We start from the raw sequence: 27,011 nt of genomic DNA, 5'->3' as shown, positions 1-27,011 counted from the left end.
TTTCCTCAGGATCAGTTCGAAATACAATTCTGAATGCACTAGAGGAATTGTTAACATTTGGGTTCGACATATCGGTGGAACCGACGAGCTTCAGGTCCGACATCGAAATGTCCAATAAAAAAGACACCTTTCAAGGGACCCAAGAACAACGACGTGCTGAGCTTCGTAGAGAAATGGCAATCTCAGTAACCTCATGTACAAATCTTAATCATCCAGTGAAAAATGGCAGACACACTAACATCTCTGGTCGACGTTAGCCATCAATCAGCAGTAAAAAGTGTACTCGTGAATTTATTTCATGGAATACTAGAGGATTCACTCACCTATTCAACAAATTTGAGGCTGACCTGGAAAGGGTCTTTGTCATTTGTCTTCAGGAGACATGGTTGTGCGAGCCACCATCGAGGGACGGATACCAGACTCTATTAAATCCTGCAATAAAAAATGTAAAGGGGCGACCCTCTTCTGGTTTGGTCATTATGATAAAAATAAACACCAGGTGGCGCCTTGTTGATTCCTCCAGTCCTAATCCGTTCGTACAAAGTGCACTGCTCCAAACTACAGACGAAGACCAAGAAACAAGGAAACATCTGCTTATTATAAATAGTTACTGGAATCTGGCAAAAATAAGCACCAAAAAATTCATAGACTCAATAACAACCTGCATTGATCAGACATTGCTAAACTACAAGAATCTATCAATAATCTGTGCAGGCGACTTAAACTGCTCCTGGTTCAAATTCGATCATGCAACCAAGCAGTTCAAATTATCATCATACGATGAAGTAAAAAGTCGGGAGTCCAAATGGAGGCAGGCGCTATGCAATAGAAATTGCAATATGGTAAATGGACAAGTTCCGGGCGACAAACCACCCCAAAAAACCTGGTCATCCCCATACGCCCAATCAATAATTGATTACTTTTGGGTATCAAAAAGTTTCTTTGAAAGTGACATAAGACTATCAATAAGCTCAATGTCAAGTAGTGATCACAATCTGCTTCGGTTGGCCTGTATGGTAGAATGGACGATTGAGCAAAGAAAATACGATCTCGTAATTTCCGTAAACAGTGGCGGAAACCGGCTGAAGATGGATAGACCAACGATAGAAAAAATAAGCCAGAAATTACGGCGGACCTCTGAACAGTCTGTAAACTACGCACCGTTACTATTTGATTTCATCACAGTCAAATCCGCTGATCGTACAATGGGCTCCAAACATAAACACCTCTCATCTTCAATCCTGACACAAGCAAAACAAGTTATGAGACGAGATATAAGAACCTTAAAGAAGTCCCACAAATCGGACAGCGACACAAATGCAATCAACAACGCCATACGCATACGTCGCCAAAAATACCGTAACTGGTTAAAATCGCAAAAATCGATAATTGAGCAAGATCAAGCTGAGTACCTGATGAGGCATTTAGTCCAAAAGAATTCCCGAGAAATCTGGGCAATTTTGAACGCAGGAAACTCGAAGCACCAGTCACTACCATCGAACGAGATTGATGCCGACTCATGGGAACAGCATTATGGCAACATCTTTTGTAAAACAGCTAATGAGGACGCTAGAAAACCTGCACAAGAGACAATATCTTGGGAACCTCGAATAACAGGACCAGACATAAGACTCGCCATACGATCCCTGAAAAATTCCCACGCAGCAGGCCCAGATTTAATATCAAACTTGATGTTGAAAAAGAACGAGGAGCAATGGGCAATCTTCATCGAACTATTATTCGCCCGTGTGCTTACATCAGCAACGATACCTGACTCCTGGCGGGACGCAATCATAGTGCCAATCTACAAAAAGGGCAATCGGGCAGATCCAATCAACTATCGCCCGATTGCCCTGCTGGACACTATAGGTAAAATCTTTGCATCTTTTTTACGTCAAAGGCTGGCTGCGTGGTCTATGTCAGAACAAATCCCTGATATCCGGCAAACAGGTTTTACCAAAGGCGTGGGGGTGGAGGTGAACCTGTTGCTCCTAAACATTCTCAAATTAGAAAGCCAAAAGGCAAAGACAAGACTATTTCTCGCCTTCATAGATCTGAGGGGTGCTTTCAACAGTGTAAACCGAAACAAACTGTGGCAAAAACTGGCAAATTGGAACTGTCCAAAAACCTCATCGAGCCAATTAGAGCACTATATACGCAAACCACCGTCAGCATAAGACTAAACAACGATGGCACCCTATCCAAGCGGATACCAACCAGCATAGGTGTGAAACAGGGATGCCCATTAGCTACTGAACTCTTTAAATTGTTTATTTCTGACATCCCTGCTCATCGCAAAGATGTGCGATGTTTTCCACCAAAACTGAATAACATCGAAGTAGGATGCATAATATATGCTGATGATGTGGTTTTACTGGACAGAACCGAGATAGGCTTGCAACGCCAATTAACAAACCTTCATGACTACCTGCACAAAAATGACCTGGAGCTAAATATTGAAAAAACTAAGATCATTATTATTAGCCAAAATCGTCCGAAAAGACAAAAAATCTTCAAGTGGAAAATCGATGACATCTGTCTTGAAACAGTCAATTCAATCAGATATTTGGGAATCATCTTTAACAACTCAGTCCATGAACATCACTGGAAAGTTGACATGGTCAATCGTATGACTCAAATTGGCATTCAGGGACAGTTGCTGAACAAAACGTTTGGCAAGTTCACTTTAACACCGGTCTTGATTTTCTATACCCAAAAGGTAGTTCCAGCAATCACCTTTGGATCAGAATCCGGTTGGAACATAGATGTCTCGTTTTGGCAAAAATTGGAAGGAATCTTCTGGCGGCGTGTTCTGAAGCTTCCAACCTACATATCAATGACCCAAATCAGATACGAACTTTCACTGAATTCTCTACATTCGCATGTAATGTGGAAGTCCTTAACAGTAATGCGAAAGATGAATTTGTCTCCGACAGCCCCTGCATTCCAAATTTTCTCTGCGACAAGTAACACAGGGAACTCGAAACTTCTCGATGAGTGGAAGCAAATCATGCTGAGAATCTTAGCCACTGCTGATCTTAACCTGAACGATCACTAGAGAGACCACAACTAGCAAAAAAAAAGTTCGAACAATGGTGCTGGATTTCGAACAATGATTCACGTCTCTTGAAACCAACCACCTTAGACGCTGGAGTTGGGGCACTTAAGCTAAATCTTACAAGCAACTACCTAAAACACTGCCCGTCTCGACATCATCGTGAGCAGTTCCTAAGGTTTCGTTTAAATGCCATAAAAACGAAAGAAATGATGTGGAGTCGTCACTTTAAAGAAGTGAGTAACAATATATGTCGTTTCTGTCACTGTGAAACCGAAACTTCTGAACATCTCCTCACTAGATGCAAAGATACCACCGCCAAACGGATGACGCATCTGGGAGACTTCATTCCTGTGGACTGTATTAGTCGAGATTGGTGGTCATATGCGGCAGCCGGACACTGTATAAAATTAAGCTGTGCCGTAGTTGACTACTTGGACTCTCTACGTCTCGACACAAACTTTATTTGAAACAACGTTTCATCCAGGATTTTCAGAAGTGGCTCGAGCGGACGGTAATAGTCTGATGGACCTTTGCTTGTTTTGGAGAAGTCCTCTTCTCTTTTTCTTCTTCTTCCTTCTTTTTGGATACATAGGACCACATTGTAATAAAAGTCTGATGTCACAATGCTTGCATTGAGACATGTCAGACTGGTGTTTCAATAAAAAAAAAAATAATAAATAAGCAATGTCTGGTCGTAGTGGCAGATAAACGGCATTGCTTTTCATAATAAGGCCAGCTCCTAGGTAGATGGGTACTTGTGCATCCAAAGTGAGCACTACTAATGGAGATCTGTGGAGAGCTGCATAATGACAAAGATATCAATAGTCATGATGATGCCACAGCACAGCCATAATACCAGCACATATCAATAAGGGCCTATCCTTTGCACCTTCATGTGATCTTAAACAAGTGGATATACATATAGATCTGTATAAATGTATATGGAAGCTGAAACTAAAGACGTTTTTTGCGACTAAAGCACTGCAAAATCAAGGAATCAACAATGCCAATTAGTCAATTGTCAATCCAAGACATTTAAAACACTTTTTTTGTTTGTTCATTAGCAGAAGATGAACAATTTGAAATTAGAAACCTTTTGGAGGATTTACGAATCAAACTAAACCTACTTACAACTAAAGATCTGAAAACCAAATCCAAATTTGTACCGCAATTACCTGTTTATAATTTGATAGATACTTTCTGCAAAGCTGTTTCACAGGAATTTTATGAACTAACTGAGCAGAAGAGTAAACATACAAGGAGGTCAACATATAGTCATGACAACCTGACATTTGGAGAAAAGAAAGCACTCAGGGCATTAAAAATGGACACACAAATAGTAATTAAAGAAGCACATAAAAGGGGGAATATTGTTATGAATGTGGAACATTCATACTTAACAATGGCATTGCACCACCTTTCAACCCCTGGATGCTATAAATCAGAAAATGACAATTTCAAACAAGAAGCCCTGAAACAGGTTGAAGATAACATTCTGAATTGGCATAAAAAAGGTTTAATTAGGGATGAGGAACACACATACTTATCAGTGAAGGAACCGGTGACCCCAACAATGTATTTCTTGCCCATGTAAGTGATTTCAACCCGGCACACACCCAAGTCAAGCCCAGCATGTAGTGCGCAATTGAAACACTTCTTTATTTTTATCTATAAATTCAATATTCTGAAATATATACCACTCGTATCACACCCTTCTCCTGAGACCCCGCACCCCCGGTCACACTGAAACAGGAATCAGGCTAGTTTGCAAAGGTAAATATTTATTTATGTATTTAAAATGTAATCAGAATATATTTTAATAGGTAACAACAATCAGCAATGGGGTGACAGTACACTGAATGATATATTTAATACACTATGAATCAAGTAATGAGCACAAAAACAAATGCAGCACAGAAAAGAAAAGAATACTTTTGAATTGGTGTAGAACAGATGGCACCATGGTTAGGAGTTCCCCCTGCAACACCCCCCAACCCTCCAATAGGCAATGTAAAGAGATGGGAGGAGAGAGCAGGTATTCAAGAATAGCACAAATCAAACAGAATATCAGTCCCACCTTCCCCCTTCAAACGCAAGTGAAAAACGGAATTGACTTTGCAGCTGTCAGAATGGCTTTTAAACTGTCTTTGGAATTGACTGAGCAAAAACACCAAATGTGGTCAAAAATACTTAAATTGTTATAAATTTGTTTGGGAGCCGCTTTGAACAGTTGCACACAATCACAAGCAATGGTTTAGTCAAAAGAAAACAATGGAAATCTCAAAGTCCAAGTCGGAAACAATTTAAAGCTATTTCACACGTGTAAAATTTCTCAGAATGTAAAATCGCGGCAAACTTTTCCTTACGCGATATTCGCTATAACGGGAGAATCGCACACTTTTGCAATGCGGTTTTGGTTCCATGGATAGCTAAGGATGTTAGGTACAAGTTTTGTTTCTATCACAAAAACTGAGGGAGTTATAGAGGTTTTAGTAAAGGTCGTTTTTTGTAAAATAGGCGCGAGAATGGAAAACAGAAATGCACTTTTGAAATGACAGATGGGTTGATTACAATAGATTATGACTATGAAAAAGTGAATGCTACAGATGGATCTTACAGTCACGTGATCAGCGTAACCTGCCTGTTGTGGATACTCTACTTCTTCAGATGAGAAATGAGTCAGCGCAAAGATAGTTCTAGCAACACTATGTTTCTGAATGAAAGATAGGATGGCTTTGAGATTGGGATGAGACAATGCAAATATACTGTGGGTCACAGTTCTTCCTATTAATACTCACAAGATAAGTTATTAAATTGGACCGTCAGTTCTGGTCATGGATTGGATCTAGTCTAGGAAGAACAGCACATCAGGCATGGGATCGAGTCAGCTAGGCCGGTCACCGGATTTGCACAGGATTAGTCCTCCTAGTCTGTGGATATTTCAATCAGCTGGATAGCGAGTGCCTCAGGCAAGCCTAGTGCTAGCAAGCCAGAGAATTTCAGGATCTTAGTTCGAAAGGCCTTCTTACACTACAGCGCTTCACTGGGTTGCAAGAATAAGTTTGAAGATTTAGGCCTTGCAGAAAGTCAATAGTCCTTTACTGCTTGCAAGTGTCTTGGCATCTGGATCTGGTAGGATGTTAAAGCTGGATGTAGAATGCTGGATCAGAGTGCTTCGCCGGAATCAGGAAAGTGAGTGGATCTGTGAGTTCCTATGTGTTGTCAGCTGTCTCTATTTATGCTTTAAAATGACATCACAAAGTGGTTGTATGGGCGGCTTAGCTAAAACTTCATCTCCGCCTTGCATTTGAGTGATTGGATCAAGAGCGGATTATGTCACATTATATAGTTTGTCCACTTCCAAAGGGTTGCGGCTCAGCCAAGCTAATTTATTCTTAATTAAAAACCAGGAAAAACCACATTTGTTGCATCAAACATAAATACATTACTTTTTCAGCTTTAACTCTGTGGGATAAAAAGCAACTGAGATCTGTATCTTTTTAGCTACAATCCTTTTTAGGTTTGCTGATCCGGCAGACTTTTTAGTTTATATCACTTTAAAGTTTCATCAGTAACTCATCTGACAGCTGTCATTCAGGTAGCCCAGGGTACTGCACCCAGATTCTGACAGGGGCTGTCAGTTTACAGACAATCCATTTTTTCTGAAGAATATTTTGCTCTTCACATTAGGACTTTGTTTGTTTGCAATGCTTCATAAGATTACCTGAATTTTAGCACCGAGCAAGATTTTGGATGTTGAAAAGTGTTGTGTTACAGGCATTGTGGAGTTTTTAGCAACAAAGCAAATGTCATTTATAGGCACATTTTGGAATTTCATTTGCAAAGCGCTCCTTCTGTCTCTGCACTCTGTTTGCTGGTCATGGAGCCCACTGGCACCTTTTCTGCAGGGTGTGCTCTATTCCACCACATATGCACCACGGGTGGCAGGTTGTGCATCCATTCTTTTGTATGTTGCAGGAAGCGATTTTTGGCGCACACAAGGGTTTTGCCGCCATTGTTGCAGTTTCTTGCGCCATAAGTATTAGAGTGATACTGCATAGCACAGCAAAGTGGGTCAATACATCCCACACCCAAGATACATAAAGCCTACAGTACTATACCAGAAGGTCACCCAATCATGAGTGGGATTGGTTGGGTGACTGAAAATGTATCAGAATATCTAGACTCTATTCTTAAACCTAGGGCAAGTCTACTGAAATCGTACTTGCAGGATTCAACAAGTCTCATCCGGAAACTACATAACTTTACATGGCACGATACCTTTTTCCTAGCCACCTTAGACGTGAAGGCCCTTTACACATTTATCCAACATAAATGGGCAATTATCACAATAGACTATACCTTCAGGAATGACTCTGCCTCAAATTTCAACCAAATACAAATGCTCAAACAAATGCTGCAACTCACATTGGACCTTAATCTTTTTATTTTGATAACTGTGCATACCAACATACTAAGGGGGTAGCCATGGACACCAAATATGCTCCAGCCCTGGCTAATCTCTTTATGGGCATGCTGGAAAATAATGTGGTGTATACAGACCCATATTTTGGAAACAAAATCAAAATGTGGACTCGTTATATAGACAGTGTTCTTCTCATTGGTGAAGGCAACATAGATGAATTTCAAGACTTTATAACAAGATTGAACAACAATTGCTATGATATTCAATTTGAAGGGGAATGCAATGCCAACATGATCAATCTTTCAGACCTTACAATTCATTCAGATGGCAAGAAACTGCAAACTTGGACTTTTAAGAAACGGACTGAAGTTAACTTCATTCTTCATGCAAGAAGTTGTCACTATCAACCAACAATCAATAATATCCCACTGGGGGAGTATACTAGAGCCAGACGGAATTGTCAAGAAGAGGTTAAATTTGATGAAGAATTCACCTTATTAAAACATTGATTCATAAACAGAGGTTACCCACACAAATGTGTGATGTCTGCATATAAGAAAACAAAGCTACTGAAACAATATCATACTCTACAACATAAGCCGGATAAAACTTTAGATGAACCCATGGGGGCCTACTTCATAACACAATACAGCAAAGATCATCAGAGAATCCAAAGAATGCTCAAGAGACACTGCATTTGCTCAAACTTGATGAGCACATCAATCAATGTGTAGGGGACAACCCCCTCATGATTTGTAAGAGAGCAGAAACATTAAAATCAATACTCAGCCCATCATTACTACCTGACATTAAATATCAGAGTCAGACTACATGGCTTCATAAGAATGAGATCGGTTTCAGGAAGTGTGGCATGTGTTCTCAATGCAAATACGCACATGACAAGACTACAGGATTCAAAGACGTTATTGGAAAACTCTTAAGAATTAAACAGGGCATAAATTGTAAAACCACATTTGTAATATACAGCATTATCTGTGTATGCCAAACAGTGTACATAAGTAGCACAAAAAGAGAACTAAGAATAAGAATATGTGAGCATCTAACCAAGATTGGAAGTCAAGATCCTTCTTTGCCACTAGCCCAACATTGACAAACTTTTCATCAAATGCACAATAAATCTGATATTAGATGTGTAGGACTTCAACATGTGACTTTGAGTAAAATATGGGGTGACAGGGTAAAAGCATGGCGTCAGTCAGAAGCTTGTATAATATGTTTTCTGAACATAACAGTGACAGGTCTCAACAGTGACAATGAGATGGTGTAATTCCTGTAGGTTCAAGAACCACAATAAGTAACTATAAGTTATTTTTGTTAAATGAGCTAGTTGTTACATAACTCTTAATTAGGACCAAAATTTAATGATCAATTCAGGCTCCATTAATAATGTTTTGTAATTATACTTAAGTCGCTTACATGCTGAATGGGTATGCAACTTTCTTGTAGACAAGGGATACCAATGAGTAAATGCAAATCAATTTCTTTACTAACATAGCGGGTATGCTAAGCATAGACATGTTAGTACATGGATCTGAATTAACGCTCAAGAGCGTACTTACAGCATATGCAATACTGCTTAGGTACTAGTCTGCCATCATAACATACAGCCCACTAACGTAGGGATGAAGCACTCCAGTTATTATTAAGTTCATGAATTACAACAATAACAATGAACGGACGAAACATCTTAATTGCTATTTAATATACAATGTTATAGGATCGCCATATTCTTATACATTGTTGTACCAGATCGAATCACATTATTTTTTTTGTAGGAATTGGAGGAAAAACACAGACCATATTAGCTAACACGTCACCAGTTACATGAACCCATCAGCATGAATGGGACACAAGCTGATCAGCGGGTCATTTAGAAATCTGATTTCGCTTACAAAGAACAGCCTAAGAATACACAAGCAATAGATGAATACATATGTTACATTTACTAAGTGGATATACCAATCAGTGTCAGTGAAGTGCTGTATTTAATATGGGAATATGTAATACATTTCTTTAAAGAGATTTAGACTTGGGGATTGAACTTTTATATTCGTCACACTGATTTTTCGCATACAGTATTTCAGGTAAGCAACCCCATAGGCTTGGGGATGTTTGACATGCATTTGAATAATATCCAATGCAGTGTGATGTACAAGACGTTAATGGATTCATAATTGGATTAACGTAGTGCTATGTTTTATCTCCTTTTCTCCTTTTGATTTTCATATTTGAATTTTGCATTTTGCTTTATTCTGGTGTTGCCATTTTGTTTTCTTCATCCCCTTACAATCCTCCCCATTATCAACCCGTATTTTCTGTCGTTGCAAATATTGTCTTTTTGATTACCACAATATTGGGAATGATGGAATCATGTTATGCAATGTATTTCATTTGAATTAACTGTTTTTGTTTTAAATGCGGATTGATTTACAAATGGGGTAATCTTTTGTGTATAACAACAGCCCTTTTTTGACAATGGCTCAGCCGAGCCGAAACACGTGTAATCATGGAGAGGGCATCTTATTTTGAATGATCATTAAACCAGGTATATACATACTGAATGGTGCAGAGTCTGGGAGTTTTTTCCTTCAAAGTTACGCATATCTGGGAAAGAGCAAAATCTGTGTCAATGATCAGTACAAGGGGCCTATATAACTGTCACACAGAGGGTACGTTTGAAATGGTGAAAACGGAATAAAATGGTAGTATTGCTGGGCCGGCATGCCTCCTCTGAGTAGTATAGTACCAATGAAGAATTGTGAAAACATACTAAGATCCATAGAGGACATTTGTGTCAGGGTACATTTGTACCTTAGTGCTCTGTGATCCTTACATGGTCCCAAGTAAAAGGGTTAGGTGTACTCAATTAGTCCCAGTAGGTATTTAAAAACAGAAACAACAAATAATTCAGAGCACTTCACACAACAGAAGGTACTATGCAAGAGAGGGTCCAGACCATGGCACTTTTTAATGTGAGTCAAATTAACCACTGTTCTTTTTTTTATTTGAACCTGCACTTGACACACTCCAGTCACACTGAAAATGGCATTAGGGCCACTGCACGGACATGATTATTGAGTGCTGTATGTGGGAGTTCTGCCCGATGTGAACACAGCTGTATTGTTTCACAAGCACATCAAAGAGTGATTTGTGTGAATAGACCTGCCACTGCTCAGTGAACATTTGCAATTTCCCACACTATCCATTTTCACCCTGCCCTGTGCACATTTGCGTTGGCACTCTTCCTACATTACTGTATATTCAAAAGTGATAGAAGGGCACTTTTACTCGGGTCAGTTGTTGGTTTATTCTGTTCTGTGCAGGATGCAGGAGGTGTTAAAGGACCACAGTAGGTGTTGTGAGGGGTCGGAAATGCAAGACAGAAACAAAGATATAGATTTATCATTGTTTGCCATTTTATTACAATGAAAGGGTTGAGATTAATGCCTATCTTTCCGTATCCCAACAAGAGTGTCCCTACCTAGCAAACTAAAACTAAAGAAAGATAACCTAATGTCAGGCCTGGCTCCAGAATGTTTCTTCTAGGTTGGCCAGAGGTGTTTGGCGGGGCCCAATTTACATGTGGTGTGAGAGTAGCCTAACCCACCCAGGAGCTACATTATATAGCCTTGCAAGCCTCTGGCACAAACAATACACGGGCTAGATTCTGTTTCCATACAGACACTATGGACAGTTACCCAAACTGCATGAGCTAATGAAAATCAGTACTTTAGAAACAGTCCCAGCCATGAGATCCTCTGTCCGGCAAGTCTTCCACACTTCTTTGGTCAGAAACCCTCCAGTAAGTCATACGACAGGAAGCACTGAAACACGGCCCATACTCACCATCTTTCCCTAGGGGTGTGTGTGTGCATGCGAGGGACGTATGCGCATGCATGTTTTGTGCATCCATGGCATATCGTATTTCACGACCCAGTAGTATACTAGTCTGGTTCTCTCCCTGTTCTCTGCCTCGCTTCTGTTTTCTTCCTGCCTCCTTCATCCTTCTTGTGCTGCCTTTCCTGCACCATCTGTCACTTCCTACTTGTCCCTTCCCCTCTGTCCCTGTCTTCCTGACTGTTCCTTTGACTGCCCATCTCCTCCCATCCTTCTCTTCCTTCATATTCATTTCACTCAGCTCTAACCCTCACGCCCTGCCAATCCCTTCTGCTTTCTCTGTGTACCCTGTGCCTCTCCTTCTATCCTTTGCATCCTTTGTGCCTATTTGCTCTACTCTACCCCACCCCTCTATTGCTGCTTGTTACTTCTGTTATCCTCCATTCATCCTTCTCTTCGTCGCTGCCCCTCTATCTTTCTGCCCCCTCATCCTTGTACTCGCTATTGCCTGGCTCATCCCATCTATCCCCCTCATGCCTCCTTCCTGCCCATTCTCTTGGCGGCCTCTTTGAAGATAGGCTGTGACAGCCCTGATGGCCCAAAATGCAGGAGCACTGGAGCGCATGGGCCTAGGGGTGATCGGAGGGGAGGGTAGGAGTGGAAATGGGGCACACTGAAGTGTGTTCCTATAATAGAAGGGATGCCCCTCTGCACCCCTCGTGTCTTAAGGCCCTTTGCCTCTTCTCTGAAATTGATTGCTAGTGTGACCTCTGGACCCCTGCCCCACCCCTGGATATGCAAGTGGCACAGGCAACGTACAAGGGGGTGGCATGACAGGGTGAACAAGAGTCCAGATAACAGAGGGATGGTAGGAGTAGGAAGAAGGAAGAGCAGTGTAGAGGGGTTGGTAAGGCGACAGGAAGAGGTCACAAACATGGCTACATGTGGGGATGAGTAAGGTGGGGCAGGGAGAGACACGCTGCAGTTGCTAAGTGTATGAAGAGTTTGGGGAAATATATTCCAGCCAAAAAAGAGACTGAACGAGAGGCAGGGAAGAAAAAGTGAATGAGGCTGGAAGTAAGAGAGGGGGGGCACTGGTGGAACTGAGGAGGCTGAACAGGGTGATCATGCGATTATCGGAGATAGCGCGAGTAAGGGAGAAAGTCTGAGGACATTCCATTGCAGTGTTGCAAGGGGTTTTTGTTCCTCCTCTCCCAGAGTTGCAGGAGGTGCCCTCCCCCCCAGTGTTGCAGACAGTGCCTATGCCCTACTCCCAGTGTCACAGACGGTGCCAGCTCCTCCGCTCGGGCTGTGGGCAGTGACTGTCCCCCGAATTGTGTCAGCAGTGAGTAAATCAATCTCAGTTGACATAATCAGCCTGGGCCAGGAGTCCCTACCACAGATATAGTTGGATGCAGTATGGGATTTCTTAAAAACCCCATGCAACAAGATGGAGGCCTCCTTGTCTCAATCAGTGAGCGAGGGATTAATCAATGTCAGTACAGCTGTGTGGACATTAGCCACACCGTCGCCGCTGACAAGTACTTAAAGTTTTCCATGAGTCCTGGACTTTTCCAGCAACCAGCATATATTTTATGACACCGCGCAGAGTGTGGGATACAGAGTGCAGTTTTCTCTGCAGTTCGCCGCAGGAGAAACGGACAGAAGCTGGTAAGCCTCTATTATATTCAACAACTCAAATCAGTCATCGAACATTGAGCCCCAGGCATCCAGAGCCAATGGCCTGAAACTAACCATTATTAGCTAAATGTTTCTCTTGCGAAGTCGCAGATAATCCAAATTCGAATGAGAACACATAAGTACAAAATACTCTTTTCCACTCCTCCCATGCCATGAGGGAGCAGTGGAAAAGAGTATTTTGTTCTTATGTGTTCTCATTCGAATTTGGATTATCTGCGATATCGCAAGAGAAGCATTTTCTCAATACTCATAGAAGTGCCAGCCAATTAGAAAAAGTAAGCAAAAGAACAAACTCCCATCTGACCACCCCGGTCTGGCCTCTGCCTCCTCCACCTACCTGCAACTCCTACCTCTACCAAGTTCCAAAGTAATGTGTAGGCACTGCAGCTGGCACTGTGACTGCATGCAGTGCAATATTGTGCCAGCAAGGGTGTTTAGGCTTGGCCGCTGTCGCTTGGTCCACGCCTGCACATAGTGAGGGCACGTGCAGAAATTACAGAATGTCACTGCTCAATCAATGCACAGGCGTGGGCCAAGGCTATGCGATCCAGCTGCCTTGCTGTATGTGTTGCTTTGCGTTGTCTTACTTCCATGACAAATGCATTGCACCTGAGATATCCTGTTAGTGCTACTTATTGTTTGGTACAGCACAGTGACAAAGTACGAAAGAGCTACCTTAAAGACGTCAGTAAGCCCCAAAATTGTGCATTTCCTCTGCGCCCAAAATCTGTTATGCTTATTCTCATTGCAACTGCATACGTGAAGCCAACTGTGAATTTCAAAAGAAAGACAGCACATTTCAAATAGAGCGCAAAACTCACTTCAGCTCACCTGTACCCTGCACCACAAGTCTCAGAGCCCTGGAAAATCATGAGCTCCTCTAAAGCGGCCGGGATGTCGCAGTGTTCCGGTGACACTGCGTGTGGGGAAAAATATGGTGTCCATGTGCATGTGGGGTGAAATAAAAATAACTACTGTGTGAGTAACTATGTGGCCGCGTGGTTGTAAAGCACCCAAGGACATTGACAGGCCTGATTACACAAAAATGTGAACTTGCGCAATTGACTTGTCCAGAGATAGAAGCACTGTAGAGCGTCTATCACATGGCACTGTGCAAGCTCTGCACCACAGGGTGCTTTGCCAATCAATCAAAAGACAAAAAAAGAAAAGTGATTCACAAATCTCCTCAGAGATGGAAAGCGGTTCCAAAGCAAAACAGGCACTGGCAATACAAACAGTTTGGGCTATTGGACAGGCATGGACAAGCATTTGCCAGGCACTACTGTGGAGGTATTAACTGGCTATCAGTTTCAAAATGGTATGAGTGCATTGGTATCTAATAGCACGCCTGTATGCCTCCTAATTAACCCAATACTAAGGTCATGACCACCATGTGCGCTGTCTGGAGTGTGTGTACCATTTTCTTTTCGTTCATAAACTGATCGAAAAGAAAACTGTACACAAGAAACTCTTGGTCAGAGACCTCCTTTCTAGAGGGGGCAGAGCAGTTTCTTGGGGGGGTCTGGCCCCCCTGGCCCTCCTGCTGGAGCCAGGCCTGCCTCATGTCCAGTAGTTTCTGACCCTCACACTAATACATAAAAAACAAATATACAAGGAATAGTTGGCTAACTTCAGTTAAACAAAGCAATGCAAAAGTTAAAACATAGACTTCCATCCCCTGGATCAATTAAGGAGTAACCTTCAACAAGTTCTGATTCAACAAAAATCTGTTCAGTTCAACACAAAACGTATTTTCCATTTGTTGCGTCTTTTCACTTGATAAAGCAAATGTCTTCTTTCTCAAACACTTGTTCAAAAACAAAAGCAATAGTTCTCTTCCACAATATTCGTCTTGATAAGGAAAATGTTTCTTTCACAAAATATCAGTTCATAAACCAAAGCACTTGTTTTCTCCACACAAAGTTTTTCTCAGACTTTTAAAGAAAATCTTAGCACACAAAATGATTCTTCAAATGAAATGCTTTTGTCAGGATAGCACACCCACCACTGTTAGTGATGTAACAGTTTGTCAAACGAACATAACTCTTAATGTCTGTTTTCCAAATCCTTTTGATCACAACCACATTTCTTTCAATCACCTGTTTCTCTCCTGCTGTACTCTCCTGCCAGGATTAATTCTAGAAGGTCCCTTTCCTGGTCAGTCTCCTGCCAGGAAGATAACTGCTACCACTACAGCTGTTTTCTTTAGTAACAATATAGGTTACAGTTTTACACAAGTTGACATCTCATAAATGGAGAATTGCTCCCTTTTTGTAGTCTTGCTTCTTCTAGACACCCTTTTGGATGTTGGCAATGTGGGTTACAGGTTTTGCCAATTTGACTTCTCATAAATGAGAAAGTGCACCCTTCTTGCAAATTCACTCCTTTCAGGTAGCCTGTTGGCTGTTGGCAATGTGGGTTACAGGTTTCCCCAATTTGACTTCTCATAAATGGAAAATAGCGCCCTTTTCGCCTTCTTATATTTTGCCAATGAAGGGCTATTAGTTAGGCATTTACTTATCTGCCCTTAACTACCCCTCCTTCTGTTATTCCGCTCTCAGACTCCCCATGGCTTATTCAAGGGAGCTGAAACTGTTATGAAGCGACCGGTGCCCTGCGGTCCTTCTGATATTTTCAAAGAAATCAATCTTTCAATGGATATAAAACAAAAAAATGTTTTTTCTCCTTTATATGTTATTCAAAACATTCAAAACAAACAATTTTTTGGTCCCATATATCCAGTTTGTTTTGTTATGTACAACTCTATATGATTTTAATCTGTTTCCTTTTTGATTATGAGTGGTTATGTTATGCATGTGTGTGGTAGGTAAGAGTGGTGTGAAAGTAGTAGGTGTGTTTGATAAATGGTAGGCTAGCAGTGTTAAATTTGCATTGCCAATTAGTGCTGCAAACTTCGTTTTAGGTGAATTATGTCATGTTATTTTGAATTTTTGGAATAACAATGTAAATGAGAATAAGGAGTTTTTTGTTTTATATCCATTGTAAGATTGCTTTTTTGAAAATGGGGTTATATATGGCTAGAGGGCATTGTATTCTTTGTATGTGTGTTAATTATCTCGTTTTAGGTTGTTCAGTGCCCTAGCCCATGTTCAGCTTTTTGCTTGCACCTTTTTCTTGCGCTGTGGTCCGTCTGAAGCTCACTAGTTACTGTTGGCGGCTTCACTGTCCTTCTTGGGTACTGCGCAGTAAAGCAGTTCTTTGCTGCGTCCACTCTGCGTCTCTGGGACCTCTCCGGTTCTCACACCATCTGTGTCTTTTATCTCTGGGGGCCTCGGGTAATCATTTCTCCATGACCACAGCTCTCCCAAACTCCTGTTTTGCTTGTGGACACTGTCTCTGCTGGTTCCTTGCTCACCTGCTGCTCTGCACATGCTCTGGCCCCAAGCTGCAGCCTGGGAGAGCACAGTCTCTCCTTATCCAGCTGCTTCCAGCCCCGACTTCCCACAGCTGCGTTTTAACTTCAGGTTTAAAGGTCACAGTCAGGTGCCTTGCATCCAAACAACTAGACCACACATTCTTTTAAATTACCTTTCTGATCCTCATTGACTCCTGGTTCTTCTTCCTCGTCCCAGTACCACAAGCATTATGGATATTGGAGTCCAGAATGGGTTTAAGCTTTTTATATCCATTTATTTCTATGGGAGTACTGAACTAGATGTTGTCAGAGTCTGAATATGTTATAGAATTGATATGTGACTTCCCACTAGGGCTAAAACTGCAACACAAGAGAATCCTGACTATTAGAGGATATCATATTAGATTTAGGAACTCACAAGGGTTGCAACTTCTTTTGTCTACGTAAGCTTTCACAGAAGGTTCCTTGGTTTCCTCACGAGAGGGACTTATGCAATGACAGCAGGCCATCAGCTACTTGGAAATGAAGGAACATTCATTTTCACATCTCTCCCAAAGGAGTCACCACTTCCCCCTGACAGCCTTCTCCTATGTGATCCTTCCGCATTATACCGCCCCCAAGTTTAGGATCACGTAGCAGCTGCCTTGCCCTGGCCACATGAGAGGAGATCTTATGCTGGGGTTTAGAGATGACGCCGCAGGATTCATCACAGTGTTCAAGGACCACAGCAGATGAGGTTTGGTGCTTTCCCCGCTGACTGAAGACTCAACATAATGTTTTATTTATTATCTATTTTTTATATGGAAAAACATGTGATGAGAATGGAATTTTCTCTGTTCAAATACATTAATGGGGAAAATGGCAGGAGCGGGCTGGGAAGGAGTGCAAAGGGGCAGGTGCCATACTGTGAGTAAGATAGGATTCCAGACTACAGGAAACACCATTTGATGTTTATTTCTGCCTCCTGTTTCAAGAGACCCCAAAGAAAAGCCATTGTAGGGGCGCTTTATGTTTGTTGTTTTCAGGGTGCCCCGAGATGTACAGTTATTCCACTTTAATAAGGGAGGGTGTATTCCAAACAATAAGAGATTGTGTACTGTGCTGCTAAAAGCACCTAATTTAGTGGACTCACTGGAGGTAGTGGAAGCCATGAATGAAGACACAGACCTTGGTCTCAGAGGCCCTTTGCTTAAAGCACTGAGCTATTTTACAAGCATGCTACAGTTCATGCCTTGGGAGAGGGGCAGAAATGTCCTAGCTAGTGCATGCAGTCTAAACAATGTTTATTTTGTTTAATGCGCATGTTGGATGTTGCCTTATCATTTCTGGTGGTTCTCTTCAAGCAATCAGACACAGTCACCACCCAACGGAACTTGAGGAAATGAGGGTTGATGTGAGATTGTCCCTCTAAATTACTAACTGAATACCTCCACATTCAAGTGTGCAGTGTTAGGTTTTTCTATGTTTTGTGTGTCACCAAGACTATACCAATATGCCACCTTCCATTTCTTGAACCATGTTTTTCCCTTAGCTGTGGTTCCTTCCACTGTGCTTCAGTTTTCCAAGGCCGGTTTGATTACATTACGGATTGGAATCCCAGTTTCCCCAAATGGCCAACTTAATCTCTTCATGCCTTTGTTGCTCAGTCCACTGATCAGGAAATATTGTGAGCAGATTATACAGTAACCACTATATCGAAGTGCATTATAGTAAGTAGAAAAAAGGGCCTTTCTGTTCTGCCTTGTTTTTTGGGGGTGGTTCAGCGTGCATTGCTGCAGTGCACGGCCGCTGAACATCTGTCTTGATCTGAATTTTGCGTGCAGCCCCTATTTCTCATTGCTCCTGTCATGGATCGTAGGTGACAGCCTAAAACATAAGAAACACACTATTGCTGTACTGTACAGAAACAATGCACATGAACACTCCACAAAAGATACGTTTCCTTTCTTTCACCCTTGGGGTCACTGTCGCATTACAGTCCCAGCCACACAGTCGACCAGGGCATTACCGTAAGACAGATTACAATCACCTGCTGGAAACTACTGCACACATATAACACCACCCTAGAGACATTAAAGAGGATTTAAGAAGCTGACATGCAGTGTTTTACTCTACAATAGTAGTAGACAACCTGCAACTTTCAAGATGTCAAGTTGCATCCCATCTCAGGTTTTGGCCACTGCCAGCACTCCACTCCAGTAAGGTCTGACTGACAGTTCAGGGGGCCATCTACAATGCAGATATATTACTTTGTTTGCAACTCCAATCCCAGGACTTGTGTCCAGCAGAGATGTAAGCAGTGACACGGGTATTTTATCATGATCCTGAAGCATGGAGTCACTGATCTCTGACTGGCCTCTCAAAATACAGGAAGAAAAGGAAAAGGGTATGTCAGTGTTCAGAGCCAAGCAGCAGATTCGATCTCCCACATACATGTATAGCACACAGAAAAATAAAGCACTCCACATTGCAGAAAAATAAAGCACTCCACACTGTCCAATGCCCCCGCAGTACTTAATCGTTATGACCTTTATCTTTCCTTTTCTGTGGGATCACTTTACCCAGAATTAGGTAGTAGACGGCAAACCACTTAAGGGAAATTTCAAACGTTATGCCCCCTTGTTGTATTTCCTTAATACTTGCAGTTCCAAAAGCCTTCTTCAGCTTGGTGCTCATCTCTGGGATGATCATTTTAGGAACTGTGCAGTCTCAGACAAGTAGAGAGTAAAAGAGGATGAAGTACCTTACAAACTGCAATGCACAAACAAAGGAAGGGATCTCCAAAAAGGGTCCTGGCGGCGTAGTAGAAGGGGGTCACAAGGCAATCGAAAGTAGGGAGTTTAATTCTTTCATAGATCACTGGGTACAACCGGTTGCCAAAGGACTCCTAATCTCAGTTCAAAATTGCACACTTTGTAGGAGGTTAACATAACCATAACCAGTTCCATAACGCAGATGTGTCCAAGTCATTACTGTAGCAGTATGGTGGAAAGGCCTTGAATTAATCACATCCAGCCCTGAGAAAACACATCATCCATCATTCAAGGCATGAGGCCTGGTTTTATGATAAAAAAAACAATGCCATGGAGGGATGGGTTGAGATGAGTTCTCATGATTGCTCACCTTTAGCATTTCACTGTAATGGAGCTCTTGTTTTTTGAGGAGGTCCACGGTAAGTACAGTCACAGCAGTGTAGCAGGGGCTTTTCTACCGGCTCACTTTCACCCTCGAATAGTTTCTTCATCTATGTCTGAAATTTTGGATGAATGTAACTCTCTTTATCTAGCTCAGCCAAGCTTATTTTTTACTTCGTCTCCAGATCTTACAAAACTGCTGCAAGAGCTGCTACTGCTACTCCATTTCGAGAACACATTTCTCCTTCTCTCCATAGACTTCACTGGCTGCCTGTTACTAAAGTTGTCGAGTTTAGCTCTTTGCTTAGTACATTGGGCCTTCTATCGGATGGGACCGGAATATCTGCAAGACAAGTTTTCATGCATGCTCACACTGGTTCTCTAATACTTCATTGATCGTGGTTCCCCAGTTTCAACAGTCATAATGGGTGGTCACTCTTTTTCAGAGGGAGGGGCCTGGCTTTGGAACAAATCACCACTATCTCTTTGCTCCATTGAACTCCAGCTGTCTTTTTGTCACTCTTTGAAAACTCATTTCTTTTAAACTGGTCATTCTGTCTACTTCAAGTGCCAGGATGCCCCTGTTGGTGTTTGTTGTGCTATATAAGTATCAGCTGACCATTTGGAAGGTGGGAACTATTAGAGCTACAAAACCACGCAGAGCACACGCGAATGTGCGTGCTAAGTGCAGTCACAGCAGTATGTGCAGGAAGAGCGGCTCGAAGTCAATGTACTACGAATTCTAAACCTACCAAGGATGATCCCTCTAAGCATGGCCAACCAGTGGATAAGATCACTTACTTCTTCACAAATAATACCAGCCACTGTGAACATTGCTAGCCACATACTGGACTCGGCCGAGGTACTAATTCATTGCACTTCTTTGGATACAGCTACTTCTCCTGTAATTAAGGTTACACCTTCTTGTGTGGACCTTCTTGAAGGTTCTTTAGAACCAATTATTGACCTTTGTCAAGATAAAAGGGAAATTACTCCTATACGAAATCCTTTTTAGACTCCCTGTCCTTGTTTTTTGAGAAGCTGTCTGCAGCTTAATCCTCAAAATGAACACAGCTAAAAACGCTGACACAGCTTGCTTCGCCGCAGCTTCTGGATTCCGGGGGTGGCTCATCTTGTTTAGGTGTTTCATCATTAGCTGCCCTTAATCTGATTATGAACTCGCCTGTGTGTCTTTATGACACATTAAATCGGATGTCAACTCCAACAAATCACTTACACAGTGTCTCTCATCTGGAAATGTTAATGTTGGCGAATAAACGGTCTAACGAGTTGTCTACTAAAGAGCCTGCAATATCACATGTAGATGTGATAAATAAAGTACTCTTAACTGATGATAATTTTAGCACATGACGGCTCAGCCAACTTGATTATAGAAGTCACCAATACACAAGTTTCAAGGGGTAACTCAGGCCTTACAGAACTCTCTCATGGGATTGTATTAGTCACGACTTGCAATCAGGCAAATAAAAGAAATCAAAAGAACTGCTTAACTAATAAAAATAGTGGATCAAGGAACTTCTTGCTCTCCCTGACTTGTCCACGCAGAAGAAAAAAGGGCATTTAGCTCCTGTTAGTGCGATCATACCAGTCGCAGATTCAATAGCACAAGCCCTGCAAAAGGAAAGAAGAAGAAGGACAAAAGCAAGGAACAACCTCCCCTTAACAACAAGGAAGGTTCCATGCTACCATTTGTGGCTGGGGTATCCATAGGTAAAGAAAGTGAGAGTAATCATACGGGTATTGGTAATAATAAGGAAAGATATTTGCTGCCGTCGCAGATGGTGACAGACAAAGGAAATGAAGAAGAGATTATAAATGCCTCTATTTTGCCTATCGAGGTTTCAGGAAATGATACAAAGGATTTCTATAATAGTACTTCCTGTATTGAGTTGCCTCCGGTAAATCATCAAAATACATCTACTTGCATATTGAGGCATGCACTATCGGTGACAGAGTTACTAATAGTCCACCTTATGAAGTCATCAAGTAAGGTATGAAACTTGTGATTCCTCGAGCTTGGGTGGTCTAAAAAACTCAAACAACAAGTACACTTAGTTCACAGAAGATGAGAAAGTTATTGGGTAAAGATCTCCCTATCTCTCAGGATACTAGATTTAAACTAGTCGCCCTCCATATTAAATCTGAGATAATTGCAAATTTGTTGCTGAAGAATACTGTAAGAGGATTCAATTCAGCACTACAGCTAAGTTAACGCCTAGTCTAGAATACTGAATGAAAACCCTTATTGATATATCTTTAGGTCCAGTTCATGCGTTCTGGATGACTACCCCTATATAACACCCCTCTCTTGGAATCCCCCTGACCCCACTGAGCCAAGAAGTAGTTCTGTTTTGCAAGTTAAAAGGGTTTATTTGATAATTTAAACAATAGATATATATATGACACTTTATAATAAATTAATAATTGAATATCACACTTAATCTGATATGATACAGATTAACAACAGAGAATCTGGCACTAGCACGCTTCTCTATAATTACTAAGGAGTTGAGATGAAATGGATAAGGTAGCACACTGGTAAATAGGTACAGAAGTATAATGTGGTAGAGAATGCTTTATAGGGTTCAAGGAAATGCAAGGTTGAATGAATGAAATGCAGTATAGAAAATACTCAATATGATTTCAACAAAACAATGTAATCACTTTTCTCTGGCTATTCACTCCCCCCCTCTTTATGCAATGCAAGGGAATGGGAGGAAAGCACACAGTTCTCAGAAATGCAATCAATGTAATCAGTTCAATCCCCCCCAAGCTTAGACAACAGAAGTTTAAAACACAGATAGGAGTTTTGAAAACACAGGCCCAAATGCTTTGATATGTGCTAGCAATGGATGAGAAATATGCTGGAAATGCTTTTTAATTCCCTTTCAGAGGTTCAGGGTGAGTGGTATCTAGTTAATATTAGTCCAGGCTCACACTAGCAATGATGCAGGGATAGTTAGCAGGTTAAACGAATTTCTGGCAAATGGAAGGCAAGCAGCAGCAGTTTTTACATGTGAAGAAATTTGCAAATCGCGGCAAAATTCGCGGATGCGTGTTCCGCGATTGCGGTAAAACTATAAGGGGTAGGAATGCGGTTCTATGTGCGACTCAAAGCTAAGATTCTAAGCTTTCAAATAAAAGTTATCGCAAGTCTCTAGCACAAACGGTTGCGGAGATATGAGCGATTTTGTGAAGGTCGTTTTTCAGATTTGAAATTTTAAAGTTCAAAACGACAAGTGCAGCTTGCGACTAGAAAATGACAAGTGACAGCTTTACAAATGACAGGTGACAGTTAGGAGGCAGTTCTACTTAGATTAAATAGATTGAATTATATTATTTTAACTAAGAGATTGGTTCTGCACAGTTTTCTAGGTACTCACACTATATTCTTGAGTGAAATGGGCCTCGCCACGGATCTGGTCAGGGTTTTAGACTGGACTCTGGTCTGGTCTGGTCTGGCCTCTGCACTTCACAGTGATCTGGGTCAGCTCTCTCTGCTGGTCTGGGTCTCTCTGGGTACAGCACTGCTTTCTCTCTGGTCTGGTCTCTTAGTTCTGGATAGATTGAAGTCTCTAGTTTGGCTCTCTGGAGGTTGATGGAGGTAAAGTATGGATTTTTCCGGCAGAGCTTCCAGCGGCAGATGGATTTTGAAGGTCCCTATCTGTCCTGACTGTCTGCTTTTATGTGTTTAGAATGTGGGTGTGTTCTAGCATCACTGACCCTACCTCTCTCTCAGCTTCTAATTGGTCAAACTTCCATTTATCATTTGATTGGGGAATGAACTGTGAGTCAGAGGGATGTCATTTTATGGCTTGCAGATAGGACACTCCTCTGTCAGATTGCACACATTCTATATTTGATAATAAAAGACATATTTCACAGTTACACAGTTGCTTGAAATTACATATACATGGTGTGGCTGAATTTAGCCATGTCTCTGTCCAAATCTGCTGTTTCTAGGAGCTTGCATTCAAAAATGGCAACTTCTAGCACTTTTTCATGTGCTGAACAACATTGGATCTTCATTAAATTTTATACAACTGTTCCTCACATATCTACCCACATACCAATACATTTGCGTTTGTCTAGCTGAAACAGGGAGTCTGTAATATTAATAAACAATGGGGTTCTGCCCCAGAACATCACACAAATTCGAGTTTGGGCTTGAATTAAAGGTACATTTTTTAAAGTAAGGCTCTCAAAGTTATACATTTCTGTCATTTGATTACAAAGAGTTATCAGTGTTTTTGTAAACTATATATTTTACTTTCAATTCAGTCCTCAGAGTGTTGAGGTCCGCCTCCAAGACTTGGGTGGGTCAGTCACAGATCTCTGCTGGCTGGCAGGGCTTTGTTGACATTAAACATTCAGAATTAACATATTCCTTGCAGAGGAAAGGGTCCTTTGTGTGGTCTCTTGGAAGCTCCCAGCCAGTCTGCCTTCTATCAATCAAGAGGTCATGTGAAATTCTAACTCCTGGTGTAAAGCTCTGGAGGTGAGAGGGTTTCCCAGGCTTCAGGCCTCTGGGAACAGCATGTGGCTAATTTTTAATTAAAATGCAGCCTTTGAAGTCAGCTGAGTCAAATCCCTTTGTCAGCAACTGCACTCAGTTCTCCTGTCAGAGTTTAGACCGCCAGCGCCCCCTTGAGGATTTTGTTGGTACTGCATGCAATTTTGGGATTTTCTTGGATTAATGCATTCTAAACAGGAATGGTTCTTACATGGTAGTAAATCCTTACTTAACATTGTTTTGATGGGGCTCCTTACAGTAAGATGGTTATGTGGAACCCCACAAAAAGGGTTGAATCTTTAAAGTGGTCCAATGAGTCACGATTTCAGCAACTTTTTGACATCAGTAACAGTGGATTTTGTTAACAAAGACCTTTCTTTACACTGGTGGGTGGCAAGTTAGGTAACCATTTTGGTGTGCGCACAACTGCGCAGCTCTCCTGGATTCTGGGATGAAATGATGGGCGGCGACAGCGCATCCCCATCTTTACGCACTCCAATGATTTATTTTTGTTCTGGGGTAAAATGATGGGCAGCGACAGCTTAATCCCCATATTTACCCCGTCTAATGATTCCACATGGGTCAAAACCCTCCACAAACCCCCCCGCCCGACTGCGCTTTGACTTGAGTCGAGGGGGATTCGGTTGCAAGGGAGGTTTTGAACCCTGGCGCTGGTATGTCCACATTATCTTCTTCCAATTCTGTAGATGGCACAGTTCAGCATCTTTTCCTCCATCTGGTACTGATCGATCGGTTCTCCTCGCCGGTCCTGATGGGAGTATTGGGCGGTCCACTGGGCCCATTGGATCTTCGTTCCCGGTCTCCGGATCGTCCTTCTTGGTCATTCTCAAGGTCTTCTTTCTCCTAGGACGACAAAGGAAGAGCGGCAATACCTACTCATAGACGTTTTTCCACCACTGTTGAGATAGTGGGGCAGCATATGCATTTCATCATAATGAAACATTACATTCTTATTTTGAAAAAACAACAGTATAACTAAGAGACAGTTTCATGCAAATCACAGTATTTTTAGAGACTAGATGTGGTATGTTTTATGATTGGAACTGAATTAGTTTGAGACAGTACCCGCTAGGATTCCAGAGGATTCCTCCAGTTGTTGCAGAGTGTGCCTGGGATGGCAACACTTCAACTGGTTTATGTGGACCCACTTGTCTTCCCCCTCTGCCGAACCGCCTTTGGGGATGCGGATCTTGTAGGCCACAGGGGAGATCTTGTCGATGATCTCAAAGGGTCCCTTCCATGTAGGCAAAAATTTGCGCTGCTTGGCCTGGTTCCTCTGGAAGTTGTATAGATAGACCCGGTCTCCCACCTGATATTCCTTCCTGGAAGTTTTCAGGTCATAATGGGTCTTCATGCTATCAGCCGATCTTTCTAGATTCCGCTGAGCATAAGCAAAAGCATGTTGGAGGTGTTTCCTTAAATTCTCTACATACTCATGAGTAGTGGAGGCATTTATCAGTGTCTGCTCTTGGGTCCTATAGAGCAAATGCTGAGGAAGCACCATCTTGCGCCCAGTCATCAATTCAAATGGTGACATTTTGGTTGCAGATGAAGGGGTAGATCTGATAGCCATTAGGACCAGAGGTAATCGGATATCCCAACTTGGCCCAGAATCTGCCACAAACTTCTTTAATATGCTCACAATTGTCCGGTTATATCTCTCTACTGCCCCAGAGGAAGCTGGTCTATAAGCAATATGCAGCTTTCTCTTGACCCCCAGTATCTCCCACATCTTTGTCATTACTTCACTGGTGAAGTGGCTACCTCTGTCTGACTCAATCCTTTGAGGTAGACCAAAACGGGAAAAGATGTGGTTAATCATCAAGGCAGCTGCAGTTTCTGCCTTGCAATTTGGGGCTGGGAGACATTCCACCCACTTGGTAAACAAGCATGTCACAGTCAACATGTACTTATTCCCCCTAGCCGAGCGAATCACAGGACCTACAAAGTCGATTTGTAAATCTGACCATGGCAGTGTCATTCCCCTCTTTTGTAAAGGCGCCCGGTGCGTAAGGGATGTCGGCTGAAATTGTGCACACACAAGACAACCCTTCAAATATTGGTTGAGGTCCTGGCCCACGTGTGGCCAGTATGCAACCTCTCTTAAGATTTCCAATGTTGTGTGAAATCCCCTATGACCGGCGGTGGCCGCATCATGGGCGTGACTTAACATCAGGCTTCGGAATGAGGTAGGAACCACCCACTGATCGTGGCCAGCTTTGGATTTCCTTACCAACAAACCGTCTTGGATCCGGAACATTTTTGGACATTTCATCAACACTCTTAGGTCCTCTTTCCCAATGTAATCGGTATCCGTCAGGGGAAAGTTCTCAGGGTCCTCAAGGTGCTGGTAAAATTTACCAATAATTGGATCCCCCTTCTGAGCAGTAATCAAATCATCATCAGGGGTCTCCTTACTCCATTGTGCAATTGAAAGGTCGTTGTGAGCATTTGTCTGGGACCTAGTGATAGCAGTGACCTGGATTTCCCCCAACAGGGACTCAATCTCAATTAGATCCCCTTGGATGGCCCCGGTTTTGGCCAGCTGATCAGCTAAGTCATTTCCAGTTTTGTCTGGTCCCTCTACTTTGGAATGACCCTTGATCTTTTTCCAGTAGATGGTCATCCCATTCGATGTGACCAGATCATCAATGTTTTGGATCAACTTCCCATGTTTCAAGGGTTTGTTGTTAGCACATAACATGCCTCTGGTTTTCCAATTAACCAGGTGCTCCACGAACCCGTTCCGTACATAATCCGAATCTGTGATTATGACCAGTTCGTGGAGTTGATGCTGGACAGCAGTGAGGATGGCCTGATGCACAGCCATCAATTCTGCCACCTGACTACTTCGGGGACCAATTTTGTATCCAGCGGAGGGTTCTGGGGACTCATTCACCCAT

Source organism: Ambystoma mexicanum, chromosome 6p, assembly GCF_040938575.1.
Source record: "Ambystoma mexicanum isolate Mex_15411 chromosome 6p, UKY_AmexF1_1, whole genome shotgun sequence".
Lineage (NCBI taxonomy): Eukaryota > Metazoa > Chordata > Amphibia > Caudata > Ambystomatidae > Ambystoma > Ambystoma mexicanum.
This window is presented reverse-complemented; position numbering follows the sequence as displayed.